At 30.8% G+C, this 14,768-nt stretch overlaps 1 long non-coding RNA gene and 1 pseudogene across 1 annotated transcript in view; one reads left to right on the top strand and one right to left on the bottom strand.

The window, feature by feature from the left end:
• Positions 1 to 14,768, top strand: part of LOC120609427 (uncharacterized) — a 65,256-nt gene that overhangs the window by 37,608 nt on the left and 12,880 nt on the right. The gene's annotated exons all lie outside the window — the stretch shown is intronic.
• On the bottom strand, positions 13,409 to 13,527 carry LOC120610156 (uncharacterized; annotated as a pseudogene).

Below are 14,768 nucleotides of genomic sequence, written 5' to 3'. Positions count from 1 at the left end.
GTCAACATATGGAAATCAGTCAACCTAATATATACCACATTAACAGAATGAAGGTAAAACTTACATAATTGTCTCAACTAACATAGAAAAAGTATTTGACAGTATCCAACATCCTTTCATGGTAAAAACAGAGAAAAGTAAAGATATATAGGAATTTCCTCAACATGATAAAGAACTTTGATTAGTAATCCACAGTTGGCATAATACTAAAGGCGAAAAACTGAAAGTTATACCCCTAACATCAAGAACAAGACAAGCATCGCACATTGACTACTGTTATTTCAATGTATTCTACTGGAAGTTCTATCAAGAGAAATTAGAAAAGAAAAAGAAATAAACAGCATCCAAGTTGGAAAATAAGTAAAATTTTCCTATTTGCAGAAGATATGACCTTATCTACAGAAAATCCTAAAGAATCCACAAAAAACTATTAGGGCTATTAGAAGAATTCAGCAAAATTGCTGAGTACAAGATCAACATGGTTGTTACAATCTATAGTCTCTACCAACTCTGAATTAGCAAACATTGAACCATTACCTTGAGAGAAATATGATGTTTGAGTCCTCTGAGCCTCTGTCCACAACATTTTCATTAACTAATCTATGTCGCCTTGTTTAATGTGTGTTTCTGTTTAAAGACACTGTATATAATATATATCATTAACGTTGAACTCATGGCCAACTAGCTCTATAACTCAGGCCAGAACCAAACTTACCTAAGACAATTTTCTTCATAAGGTACATCATAGCTTCTTGTGCTCAGAACACTGGAGAGCACTTCAGTGCTATGCTTCTGGGCCATTTTAAACAGTGATGTCACCAACCAACAAAAAAGCAGAAAAATGTGAAAAGTGTACCACTAAGCAGAATGTGAAAAAGACATTTATTAACAATATGAGTCTGGTAACATCAATAGTGAATCTGACAATATTAGTACTAAAGAATGATTATATGTTTAAATACTTGAGTTTATAGTCATTATTCTTACTTCATCTCAGTTAATGACATTGATGACTACACACTTAGATTTCATAAGTAAAAATAGTCTTCTAAATTTAAACATCACCTGCATATGATTCATTAACATTGTGTTTAAGTGAACATGCAATAATGAATATACAAAATATAAAAAGGAACAATTGGTTACTCATAAAAATTAAATAATATTGACTTTTTCATCTACAAAACTATATAACTAGTACTTAATGAATATTAAGTGATCTTGAATAATCACCGAAAATTTAGTCTTGGCATTTTATATGATAATCATATTTTACGCAATGCAATATTTCGCAAAGGAAAATATGCAAACACCAAAAAATAAGCAAAGAAGGATAAATTAGCAAATAAAATGTATTTAAATCTGATTTTAGAATTATTGGGAAAATAATTCTGTGAGGAGAGAAATCTCCTTCAAAGTTACGTTTTTAATATTTACTTATAGGAAAATGGAGGATGAGGCAGACAGAATAATAATGTGATCTGAGAAAGCCTCCTTAGAGATTTCCATTTCTCAAATAATTTTGCCTATGGCAATTATACAATTTATCTAATTCATTGCATTAATATATATGAAGAAATAGACAGTATATGAATATCAGAACAGCAAGACTACTGTGATAATATCCAAATATAATCCTTAGGCAAACATAAGACAATTAGTGTAAAGCAAAGCATTTGAAAAGTAAATTCATCAGGAACTAGCATCATGTTTATGTAATCATTTTCCTTAAACTCACAAGGAAATTCAACTGTTCCTTCACTCAAAGATAAATAATTCTGACAGAATTTAGGCTTTGGAAGTCAAAATATGCTTCTTTCAAATAAAATCTTGTTTCAGAGTTAGTTCATATTTTTTGTTTTATCTACTTATACTTAATTGTCAATTATTAATTAGAAATTATCTTGGCTCTCACCAATTATCTTTGAATGACATTAATTATATCTCAAGTTTCAACAGATTTCTGCCATTCTTTATCTGATGAATTAGCACATTTTAATTTTTAAATAGCATGTGATTATTTTCTACTGCTTTCCCTTCATAACTCAAACTTAAACATTAACAAAAAAAGACAATTAAATTAAAAATAAGTGAATGAGAAAAATAACAACAAAAGTAAAAAATAAAAAACAAAGAAATAGGAGAAAAAAATTTTTTCATCCTGTGTTAACCTTCAGCGCAGCTAACATAAAAATAAAGACTGTGCAATGTTGTATTACAATGTGAACATTTTATTTGTTTGGGTTCTAGTTACCACTTCATTGATTATACGTTTTTCCTGAGAATATGCAATCTAGTTACTGTGTGCAGGGCTAGCATCACTATTTCTGTGATTCTCAGAGAAGGAATTCTCTGACCAATTGTGTGGCACAGAACAAGAGAGATGAAAGTTCTAAGGAAACAAAATTGCTTCAGACTCAGACTTGTGATCCTCAGGACTGCCGTTCTAGAAAATGGATTTGATTTCTCTGGAGCAAGGTTATATTGGCCCAAAACCATAAGAGTCACAAGAGACTAACATATAAACTACAAGTTCGATTTGTTGCTTACAAGAAGAAAAGCAATACTGCCAAACAAGTTGGAATACTCATGGCAGTAGGACTGATATCTCCCCAAAGTCACATTTGCTGAGAAGAAAATGGTTAGAGTTACTTTCAGAACAGGAAATCAGAGAGGATATGGTAGGTTATATTTCATATTAGAATCATTGCTCTGTGGTAGTCAAATGCACTTATCTTTTTCCCAAGTATATCCTTGTCCATTAAAAAAATAATGAAAATTAATTTTGCATTAAGAAAACATCATATCTCAAAAAAGTTTCAAAAATGGTATCATACAGAACGTGTTGGAATGGAATTAAGAACTGTGAGTATCCATCCAATGGAACACATATAGCATTGAAAAAAGACCACATAGATCTGTGTGAAATAACATGTGTATCAAAAAACAATGTTGACTAAAAGAAGCAAATGACAATAATTCATTTAGTATAATATTATTAATATAAAACTCAAATATATGAAGTATAATGGCATAATATTTAAAAACATCTATTTTTAATAAAGCTATTTGGAAAAGCAGAAGAGCTATAAATATGAAATTGAATTTATTTGATATCAGGAGAAAGGCAGAAGACTTCAAAAGGCATCTGAGTTTTGATAGTTATTGGTAATGTTCCTCAGCTGAGTTGTGATTCATATGTATTAGTTTTATATGTATATATTTATTTTTTATTCATATAACAATAAGTAGGTGATACTTGATAGATATTAGATAAATATACAAAAAGATGATAGATAGATAGATAGATAGATAGATAGATAGATAGATAGATAGACAATTCAAAAGAAGGCAAGTAGGACTAGGATTCAATTAATATTCTGATCATCCATATTCCAACAAAGCCAGTTTTATTCAATTATACTAGATATTGGAAAACAGGAGCTTTGATCTTTGATTTTATTTTCTTTAGTAGTTTTATTTTAAAATGAGATTATTTTTATATTTTGATGCATTTATTTTTCAGGCTCCATAATTTTGCTTATCTTTTGCCTTCTTTCCTTCAGTCAGAGATGATTAATTGGTCCATGCTATGGAAGATACCATATAATTTTTTTTTGAAATGCAAAAAGCCCATCCATAATTATTGGCTAGTTGGGTGGTGGGTTTATGGGAGTTAATTATATAAATAAATACATATACAGATAATTAGTGTAAATAAATCAAGAGAACATGCATAAGCTAAATAATGATAGTGTGATCTTAACTATATACAAGTGTTCACAGCGGTCCTCTGCATCACGCAAAAATTCTGGAAAATGCTATCAAATCCTTTGTAAATAATTTCCTCTCCTCCATTTTCTCTGTTTTCTCTTTCTGAACTAAAATATGACCATTGGACATTCTAGATTAATTCTCTAGTTTCTATTTTCTCTTTTTCTTTCCATCTCTTTGTCTCCTTCTATTTTTCCAAATTTCCTTCACTTTAATTTCCAACTCTTTATTTCTACTGTCATGTTTTTAAGTTCCAAAAGCTCATATTTTATTTCTTGAATATTCCTTTTCTATCGTATTCTTTCTGTTTAGTTTATTCATCTCCAACTTATGGTCTAAGGGTTCAGCTTCCTTAAGTCTATTGCGTCATTTACTATTTGTTTATCTATTGTCTTGCTATTGTTCTCTCTATCATTCTTCATTTCTCTGTGGTATATGCCTTTTAAAAAATATTTTGCTGTTATTTCTATTGTTTTTTTCGGGAAGTTCTCTATCCTAAAAATTTTAATACAAATATTTAGAATCATATTTATATACCTACCTTTAGATTTTAGTCAGAATCTAAATTATCCCTTCAAATAGGATATGAAATATTTTACCCTTTTTCTTTCCTCCCTTATTTCTTCCCCTCTACCTATCTTCTATGTTGAAATAATAAGAGATTCTCATTTCAGAGTTTTCTCTTCTGTTGTTGTTGCTCAGTAATGCACGATATTTATTTATTTACTTTTATTTTTACATTTTGATCTCCTTCACCCAATTCTCTGAACCCCATTAGCAACCACCTCTGGCAACCACCACTCTATTCTCTCTCTGAGCTTTTTTGTTTGTTTGTTTTTATATTCCACATTTAAGAGAGATAATATTTGTCTTTCTCTGATTTCACTTAGCATAATGTCCTTAAGTCACATCCATGTTCTTATAAATAGTGAGATTTCTTTATTTTTTATGAATGAATAATATTCCATTATTTCTTTATCCATTTATCTATTGATGAATATTTAGGTTATTTCTTGGCTATTGTAAATAATGCTGCAATGAACACAGGGGTACATATATCTTTTTGAGTTAGTATTTGCATTTTCTTTGAATAAATACCCAGAAGTGAAATTGTTGGATTATATAATAGTTCCAATTTTTAATTTTTTCAGGCTTTTCCAAACTTTTTGTCATAATGGCATCACCAACTTGTATTTCCACCAACAGTGCACAAGTGTTCTCTTTTCTCCACATTTTTGTCAATAATTGTTATATATTGTATTTTTGATAACAGCAATTCGAACAAATGTAGGTGATATCTCATTGTGATTTTGATTTGCATTTCCCTGGTGATTAAAAAGTTTAGCCTCTTTTCATGTACCTGCTGGCCATCAGTATGTCCTTTATGGACAAATGTCTATTCAGAACTTCTGCCCATTTTTAATTGGATTATTTTTTGCTCTAGAGTTGTATAAGTTTACGATATATTATAGATATTAGTCCTTTATATATATGTTTTGCAAATGTTTTCTCCCATTCAGTAGGTTGACTTTTTATTTTGTTGCTGATTTTTTTTGCTATTCCTAAGCTTTTTAGTATGATGTGGTCCCACTTATTTATTTTTGTTTTGTTGCTTTTGCTGCTGGTGTTAGATTAAAAAAAAAATCATCAAGACTTATGTCAAGGAACTTATTGCTTACATTTTTTTCTAGGATTTTTATGGTTTTGGGTCTTATGTTCACGACTTTAATTCGTTTTGAGTTAATTTTTTTGAGTAGTCTAAGCTAATGGCTGAGTTTCATTCTTTTTCATGTGGCTGTCTAGTTTTCCCAGCACCAGTTATTGAAGAGATCATCCTTTCCTCAGTTCTAGTAGTTTTGTTTTGTTTTGTTTTGTTTTGTTTTTTAAATGCCTACAGCACCTGGTATTCCTAGGTGGTCTCTCATCCAAATACTAACCAGGCCTGATCCGTTTAGTTTCCAAAATCAGACGAGATCGGACACATTCAGGGGATATGGCTGTAGATGGTGTTGGTAGTTTTAAGAGTGTTTCTCCACAGCTTCAGAGATGTGCAAGAGGTCAGGGAATCACATCTCATGTCCTCTCTGGACCATCAAAATAATTGAAAAAGTTTAGTATCTAAAGTGACCACGTACTTAAAAAAAAAATATGACAGCTGTGATCTTCTTGGGCCTCATGAATTGTGAGAACTGATAAGAATTTGAATGCCCAACTTGTATCAGCATAGATAATGGTGATAAACAAAATGCCCTCTTTGTAAGCCACTCTCACTGGGAAATTAAATAATTAAGTTTGATACCTTAAAAGAAGAGGGGATGCCATAACAGTAGATTCTTCGGTACACTAAAAACAACAACAACAACAACAATAAACACTTCGATCAACTTAGATTAAGTTATCTTTTTTTTCTGGTGGAATAAAGACTTGAAATTCAAATGAATTTCAGTTAACCAAAAGAAAAAAATTAGAGAATATTTCCTAAAGTTGAGTATTTTGCTTAAGAAATTTTATGCCCAATTTAAAGATACTTGATGCGTATAATATTTGTTTGTTACACTTTTCATTTATAAACAAAGTTTGATAATTTCCTCTTCCAGTGTCCTTAGTTTGTTTTGAAGATTAATAAGAAAAACAAAATTCTCAGTGCTCGGACTAGCTAATGATTCTTGCTTATTCCACATAGTACCCTTCACAGATAGGGTATGACTATTGGATGTGTTTTCATTACAGTTTTTGCCACAACAAAATTGAGTTAAGAGGAGGTATAGTTAATTTTGCCAAGACTTTTGCACTTAGCCATATTTCTGAGATTCTCTTGCCTCTAATTATCAAATGGACTCGCAGTCACTCCCAAAGCTCCTAGAGGATGGCATTCTTCTGATCAGTTTTTGACCCAGGGGCTACAATCAAGATGTTATTGTCAGTGAATAACATAACACTCTTTTCAAGTCCGAAAAACTGTTTTTGTGTATTTGTAAACATATTTGAAAAATATAAATTTGTTTTACTTTTTGTGCACCTAGAAACTGGAAAGCAATAGCAATATTATTTTTAATTGATGACAAAAGCATTTTAAGATCCTGAAATTTTGTGAGGTATTTTCTGATCAAAGTTACTAAGAGAGGGAACAAGGACTGGTTTATTCTCCTCTAAATTACTGTTAAAATAAGCATGAAAACACTGAAAATTACATAAAATGGCATTTTGTATGGACAGGAGAATACTTGGTTTGTCACTGGAGTACCAAGAAGGAAGAGTGACTAGAGCAGAGTGAGACAAATAGAGAATTATGTTGAAAGCGAGATTTGGGTGGCTAGATCCTGTGGAGGTGTGTAATGCAAGAATAGTTTAAGTTTTAAAATGAGGTAAAGGCTACCAGAGTATTTAACCTGAAAAATGATGTGATCGAATTATGTGAGGATCACTCTGGCAGATAGGTGAAGAATTGAAAATGAAGGGCAGTGCTAATGTAGATAAACCAATGTAAATGTTATTGCAACGGTCCAAGAAATTGATGATGCTACTAAATGTGTAGTGGTGGAGAAATCTAGAAATCTAGAATAGTCTAGAAATCTAGAATTTTTTTAAAAATTATGAAATAGATTTGCCTTACCTATATGTTAAAAGACATAGTATCAGTACAAATATTGATAGATAAGTCAATGATTTAAAATTCAATGTGGCAAGAATTGATAGAAAAAATTTTGGAAAAGAACGATGGCCCAGAAATCAATTATTGTTTATATCATAGATGTGCATGATTAAAATACTTAAATTGATTTAAAAAAACAAATATTCAAAAAATTGCTGGAAATTAAAAAACAATAATTTTTGAAAAAGTGACATTCTCATTTTACATCTGTCAATAAAAAACATTTTATGCATAATAAGAATTTATCATTTAAAATATATAAAAAAGAAAAAAAGATGTCCATATATGGCATTTTATGGTAGAAAAAGTTTCCAAAACATACTTTAAAAAATTTTAAAGCCATATAGACTTATGAATAATTTAAGAACATTTTAGGTCAAAAATAAACTTAAAATATGTCTATAGAATAACAAAACATTTAGATAAATATGATAATCAGTATCTTTTTATAAAAAAATTACCTTACCAAACACTAAGATAGATGTTAATATATCTATAGAGCAAAATTAAAGATCACCAAAAAAGGAGAAAAAATGTTTATCAGTAAGAATATAAAATGTTTATCAGTAAAAATCTAAAACATTGTTAATTGTATGCAGTTTACAATAGCAATTATATGATCACAATGTGTTAAATTTTCAAAATGCTGGTTCTCTCCTTAATTGCCAGTAAGAATATCAGTTGATATAGGCTGGAGGACAATTAGACTATTTTAAAATTATGTTTCTATTTTTTACTATGATAGCATTTCTACAAATTTAGTTCATGAAAATAAGGAATACATTCAAGGATGTTTCTGAAACATTATTATATTAAGACTTTAGAAATTGCATTTGAGTTGTTTAAATAAAGTATGGCAAGGTCTTTGCAATCTGTGAGGTCAACCAAGGGTTGCCTGGTCTAAAAATGAATGAATAAATAAATAAATAAATAAATAATAAATAAATAAATAAAATAAATAAATATGGCATGACAGGATAAAATATTATGTAAACATTAATATGTATGTTTTCAAAAAGTAATAATGATGCAGACTGCTTCCCCAAATGCAATGTTACATATAAAATGCAGGATATAATATGATTACAGCCACATTAAAATCATGCTTAGTTAAGGCAATGGATACGGAGAATCTATAATCCTGGGTTAAGAATATTTGCTCTGCAAATTACTAAGGTTTGGCTCCCAGTTCTTAAATAAGCTGTATTATCTTGAACAATTCACTTTGTGTGACTTTGGCCACATTATTATGTGTAAATTTGCCTCAATATAAAATGAGATAATAGTAATATATGATAGTTTGTGGCAATGTTTAAGACATGAGAGCCAATAACAGTGTTTGAGATATCTCACATTATTTAAATTTTGTAAATAACAAGTATCCCTGTTTCCACTAAGCAAGTTAAAAAGTTACTGTACTTTAAAAATCTTTTTCTACCCCTGTTTCATTATACCCTTACAATCACTCTCCAGAAGCAACTGCTCTCCCTAAATTCATGTTAATCATCCTTTTGAGTTACATTGTTTAGTACTGCCTGCTTTTGAATTTTAAGTATTTGTGAACAAACATAAGGTTTCAAACATAACTTGTTTCCTCTTCTTAATATTATAATGTTAGGATTTGTCACAGCTGACACATATGGATTATTGATTCATATTCACTGTGCATATGATTCAGTGAATGAATATATGATAATTTATTCAGTCTAATTTATGACATTTAGGTTGTTTCCATTTTTTTAACATTGCAAAAAATGCTGACATGAACATTCTTATACGTATCTCCTATTCACCTGTTCCAGAGTGTCCCTAGTTTTTTTACCTAGAATGGGAATTGCTGAGTTATAGGTAAAGCGCCTGTTCATTTCACTGATTTCAGCTTCTCCTTTGACTTTGGGCTCCACCGATTCTCTTGATTTTAATATCAACTCTGTTGATGTTACAGAGAGCCATACTAGAGTGGCTAGCCCTCAGTAACCACTTTTTTCTTACACACACACACACACACACACACACACACACACACACACACGCTACAAGACACGTAAAGGGGATGTACAAGACAGTACTAGGCTTCTTGGAATATTCAAAACAGAGACACTTTTGTAGGGATGAAGATCTCTGTGTAATGCCAAATACTTCACATTAACATGTCGCCACCAGAAAATGGTATGCTCTCACTATTTTTTAGAACCCAAGTGTTCTATCTGGCCAATACATTTCGCTTTTTAGGTTACTGATGCGACAATATCTCCTCTCGTGGGTATTTTTTTTCTCACCAATATCTGTGTTTTAGGCATAAAGTAAAAGAAAAAATGATTTCTCAAACAGAAAATCTTTTAGGCAAGCCTTTTTCTTTGTTTAAGCATAGCCTCATCAATTCAGTATCAGCATAATTGCTGGTGATACCTATCCATTAATTTATAAAACCCAACTAACTTATCAATAGTTCAACCACCATAAGCATTTCCTTGACTGCTTTATGGTATGGATTGAGTAGGCTGTGTCTTAATTTCAGTTTTGTTTTAATGATACTGGGAGACATGCTCAGGCTTTTAAGTTACTGCAGCAATGCAGCTGGAAAAATTAAAGCAATTTTACCTTAGACCAGGGTAAACAAATCATTTTTACACCCCGTTTCCAGCTTTCATTCCTTTAAAAATATATAGGACAGCAGTCTTTCTTTATGGCATATTAGAACATTAATTATTCCCTGGCTGAGAATATGGAATAAAAATAAAGTGGGCAATGTATTTCTAACTGGATCTGAACATGGATAATTAACAGAAAAGAGACAATGTGTTGGCTCATAACTAATTTTTATTATGATTTTTTCTTTGTTGGGAAATGTGCAATACTTTAGCTTCTTTGCTTCTCTGTATGGCTGCCATCTATTCTTTAAACTAAGGGAAAAAAACCTTTATAAAATTTCCCCCAAATTACTTTCTTTGGACATGTGTTCAGTGTAGAAAAAAATTACATAAAAGCAAATTTATCTCCAACTAAAAATAGCTGTGCTATGTTGGTTTAGCTGAATTATAGCCAGAAATAAGTTTCAACAGGAGAACAGATGAGAACAATAGATATCATTTCAGACTCTAAAAAAAAGATAGAGGAATATTTCTGTTATAAAATACAAAAATATTTATATGATTTTATGAATCTTCTCTCAAAAAGGATATTGAAATAAGTCTAGGTTTGCCTTGAACATGCAAGGGAACAAAACCAGTGAAGTCTTTTCCTGATTTACCAGAAGAACTTGATGCCAGACTTGTAGTGAACTAAAGTATCCTAAGGGACGACCAGAGAGAGAAGGTAGAGGGGATAACAAATGACAATTGTGCTTCCTAAATAAGATAAATAAAATAAGACAACACATTCTTTATATATAAATTAAGAATAAATCTGTCTGAGTGTTACATAAAATCTAAATCTGTTTTGATATTTCTCATGTATTGAGAACTGAAAAGTATTAGATCTGTGGCTGATATAGTTGTTTGAGAATGTGGTCAGTGACATAGTAATGTCAAAATTTCTGCTCTGTCATCTTGGGAAAGTGTCTTCTATCTTCCATTCTGTTACCTCATGGTTACACAATAGCTGCATTACTACCGACTTGCATTTGCATTTCAGGTAGGAATAAGTGAAAGGATAAGACAGTGAAAGCTCTTCCTTTATAAATAACTTTGCTAGGAGTCTCATTCAATAACTTTCACTTTCATCTTAGTTTTCAAAAGATTATCACATTGGACACTCTTGTTTCCATCTTTTGAAAAAAAAATTAAACAGGTATTAAACAAGAGATACTAATAGTTGTTATATAAGTTATATTGATAAACAAACTTTTTTAAGAATGAAAACAATTAAATCTGAACTCGCAGAGAATAGAATGATGATTGCCAGGAGCTGGGGGATGGTGGAAAGGGGAGATGTTGGTCAAAAGTACAAATTTCCAGTTATAAGATAAATAAATTCTGGGGATCAAATCCACAATATGGTGACTATAATTAGCTATAGTTAAAATGCTGTATTATATATTTGAAAGTTGTTAAGAGAGTAGATTTTAAATGTTCTCACCACAAAAAAAGAAATGGTAATTATGTGAGGTGATGGAGGTGTTAGCTAATGCTATAGTCATAATCACAACATATAAGTGTATTAAATCAATGCATTGTATATCTTAAACTTAAATAGTGTTATATGTCAATTATATCTCAAAAAGGTGCAGATAAAAACAACTAGCTATTCACAAAAAAGATAGAATATCTGTGATGGCTAATTTTATTTGTCGACTTGGAGGATGTTTTATTTATGACATTAGCATTTAAATCAGTGAACTTTGATTAAAGCGGATTGCCCGCCCTAGTGTGAATGGGCCTCATCCAGTCAGTTGAAGTCCTGGATGGAACAAAAAGACTAGCCTCCCTAAGCAAGAGGGAAGACTGTCTTTGGTCACCATTGCTTGTCCTGGCTCACACTGCCTATTTTGGACTTACCAGCCTTCATAATCACATGACCCAACTATTATAACAAACATCTATATATGTACACATTTTATTGCTTCTCTTTGGAGAAACCTAAGTAACACAATAGTCATATGTATGGTCATATGCATGAAGCTTTTTCTCCCTCTCCAAGCTATCATGCTTCTGATTATTTTTTCCTTGTTCCCCATTAGTAGTTTACAGTTTTCTTTATATACATTTTTCACTTTTCTTCTTAAGTTTATTCCTAGGTACTTTAAATAGTCTTTTCTTCCATCCATCACAACTTTCGCTTATTGTTTCTAATCATGAAATCTGTTATTTTCATTAATTTTATACTTAACCATCTCACAAAATTATCTTACTTTTTTACTAACATTTTTATATATAATTATTTTCAGAATATTAAGCATATAAACACATCATTGAAAATTAATAACTATTCATTGTTTTCAAAGTTTACAAATTGTATAAATTTACTTTTTCTAATTGCATTGGCTAGTACCTTCAGTATAATATCATACTCATCTATTCTTGATATTAAAAAGAATGCTTCTTAAGTTTTGATATAATATTTAAAAATAAATTTGGTAGTACTTCTGAAGTTTGAAGTAAGGTTTTGTCTTTATATTTCCATCCTGCCTAAATCACTACTATGCCTAGAAATGTAAGTGATATATAATAGGTACAAACAATAGAATTTAAGTGAAATAAATCACAGAACCATGAGATCAGTTTAGCAACTCCTTTCTACCTTCACACCTCAGAGCTGTATCAATATCCTCAAGGTATCAAACTACCAGCTATCTTGTTCTGAAGTGGAAAGAATTTTTTTCTCTGCTTATTTAGTGTTATGGTTTCATAAAGGGGGTCCCAAAAGAGCACTTCTTGTGTTCCAAGGTCATAAGATATTTCCAGTTAAGCAGCTCTTTCTGCGATCATGTTGTTATTTAAACATTTGTCGAGTGAATAGTAGAAGTGTAGACATTTCAATATACCATCACTATTCTGTGAATGACAAATCCCATCTCCTTCAATAACAACCAGTCTTTCTAATTAACCATATTGGCATGTCTGATTTTTTTCTCCCCGAAGGATTATGTTCTTTCATCGAGGTTTCAAATCCTACATTGTAAGAAAATTGCTATTTGATATACTAACATTCCATTTTTCATATTGATATAAACTGAATATTTGCATCCCTCTAAAATTTATATGTTGACGTCCCTTTCTCTAATGTGCTAATATAGTATATGGGGCTTTTGGGAAGTAATTATGTTTAAATGAGGTCATGAGGGTGGAGCCTTTATAAGAGGAAATACCAGCACTTCCTCTCCCTATCATGTGAGGATACAGGGGAAGGTGACCATCTGCAATCCAGGAAGAGGAACTTTACCAACAATGAAATCGACACCTTGATAATGGGCTCCCCAGACTCTAGAACTGTGAGAAATAAATGTCTGTTTTTTTTTTTTTTTTACTTTTAAAAATTTTTTAATGCCTACAGTACCTGGTCTTCCTAGGTGGTCTTCCATCCAAGTACTAACTAGGCTGGACCTTGCTTAGCTTTCAAGATCAGATGAGATCGGGCTTGTTCAAGGTGGCATGGCTATAAACAAATGTCTGTTGTTTAAGCCACTCAGTCCCTGATATTTTGATATACCAACTCAAACACATATATTCTCAGATTTTTCTAAAAGTCAAGGTGAAATCAGGCTAGGAAATCTTGCTGAAATACATATAACATTTTGTTTGTTGTATCTCTTTTACACTGATGACATACAGAGGCTCAGGAATTAAGTAAACTATGTAAAATTAATCACATAGCTAGTAAGTGTCAGAGCCATGATTCAAACCCAGATCAGTCTGAATCCAAAGCACTGTTCTTTCTAGTACACCACATTTTAAAAAAAAACTGGAATACAGCCACAAAATATACATAATGCTAAATTTAGATTTTATAAAATTATTTATGAAAAATCTATTTACATGTTATCATAGAAAACTAGATTGTTTGAATCAAGACCTATACAAGAGCTATCATTTTATTTGACTGCTACAAGTTTCTTTTAATCTTTTTCACTCCCAACCTTTTTGTTTTTCATGTACATTTTTATTATTAAAGAAACCACATTGTTTGTCATTTTATTATTTTTCTAAGACTTCCAAAATTGTGACATATTATTTCAATCCTTAATTTATTACAGAAAATTTTTCTTTAAAAAGAAACATTTTTTTCCTTAACTCTTTTAATATCATTAGGTTAGTGTTTATACAACACAAGTAGGGTAAAAAACAATTGATTATTATCCTATAATTTCTAATTTTCAGAAAAGTAACAAATGACTTTTTGTTTTTGTTTTGTTTTGCATTGCTTTGGTTTGCAACCCATAATAAACATGTAGATTTAAATGCATTTGATATGATTTAAGTCCAAGACTAATATATTTATTGTTTACCCAATAGTATCATTTTGGCCAGTGGTAGTTTTTTTTACATTAGTTTCTGGGTCCTTTTGATACAACCCCAGTAGTTTTTGGTACCTATCTTGCATTCTGATTTACCATGTTACAGGTTCATGTTGCATGTTTTTTCTCATTCTTAGAATCAGTCATTTTTCAATAGATACTTGTATCTTTTATTGGGAAGTAGTATTCAGATACCACAGTCTGGTTTATGGGTGGTCTTTGCTACTAATAGAATTCACACTTATATTTTCAAATTAAATTTAGGAGTACAGGGGTTTATATGTAATGCGTTTATTTTATTTGCATTTATTTTCTCTAACGATGAAAACGGTGCATTGAACATATTAATTTTGTGACAAATATAAGATTACTAAAACAGTTTATAATTTT

Source organism: Pteropus medius, unplaced genomic scaffold, assembly GCF_902729225.1.
Source record: "Pteropus medius unplaced genomic scaffold, Ma_sr-lr_union100, whole genome shotgun sequence".
In the NCBI taxonomy this organism is placed as follows: domain Eukaryota; kingdom Metazoa; phylum Chordata; class Mammalia; order Chiroptera; family Pteropodidae; genus Pteropus; species Pteropus medius.
This window is presented reverse-complemented; position numbering and strand designations above follow the sequence as displayed.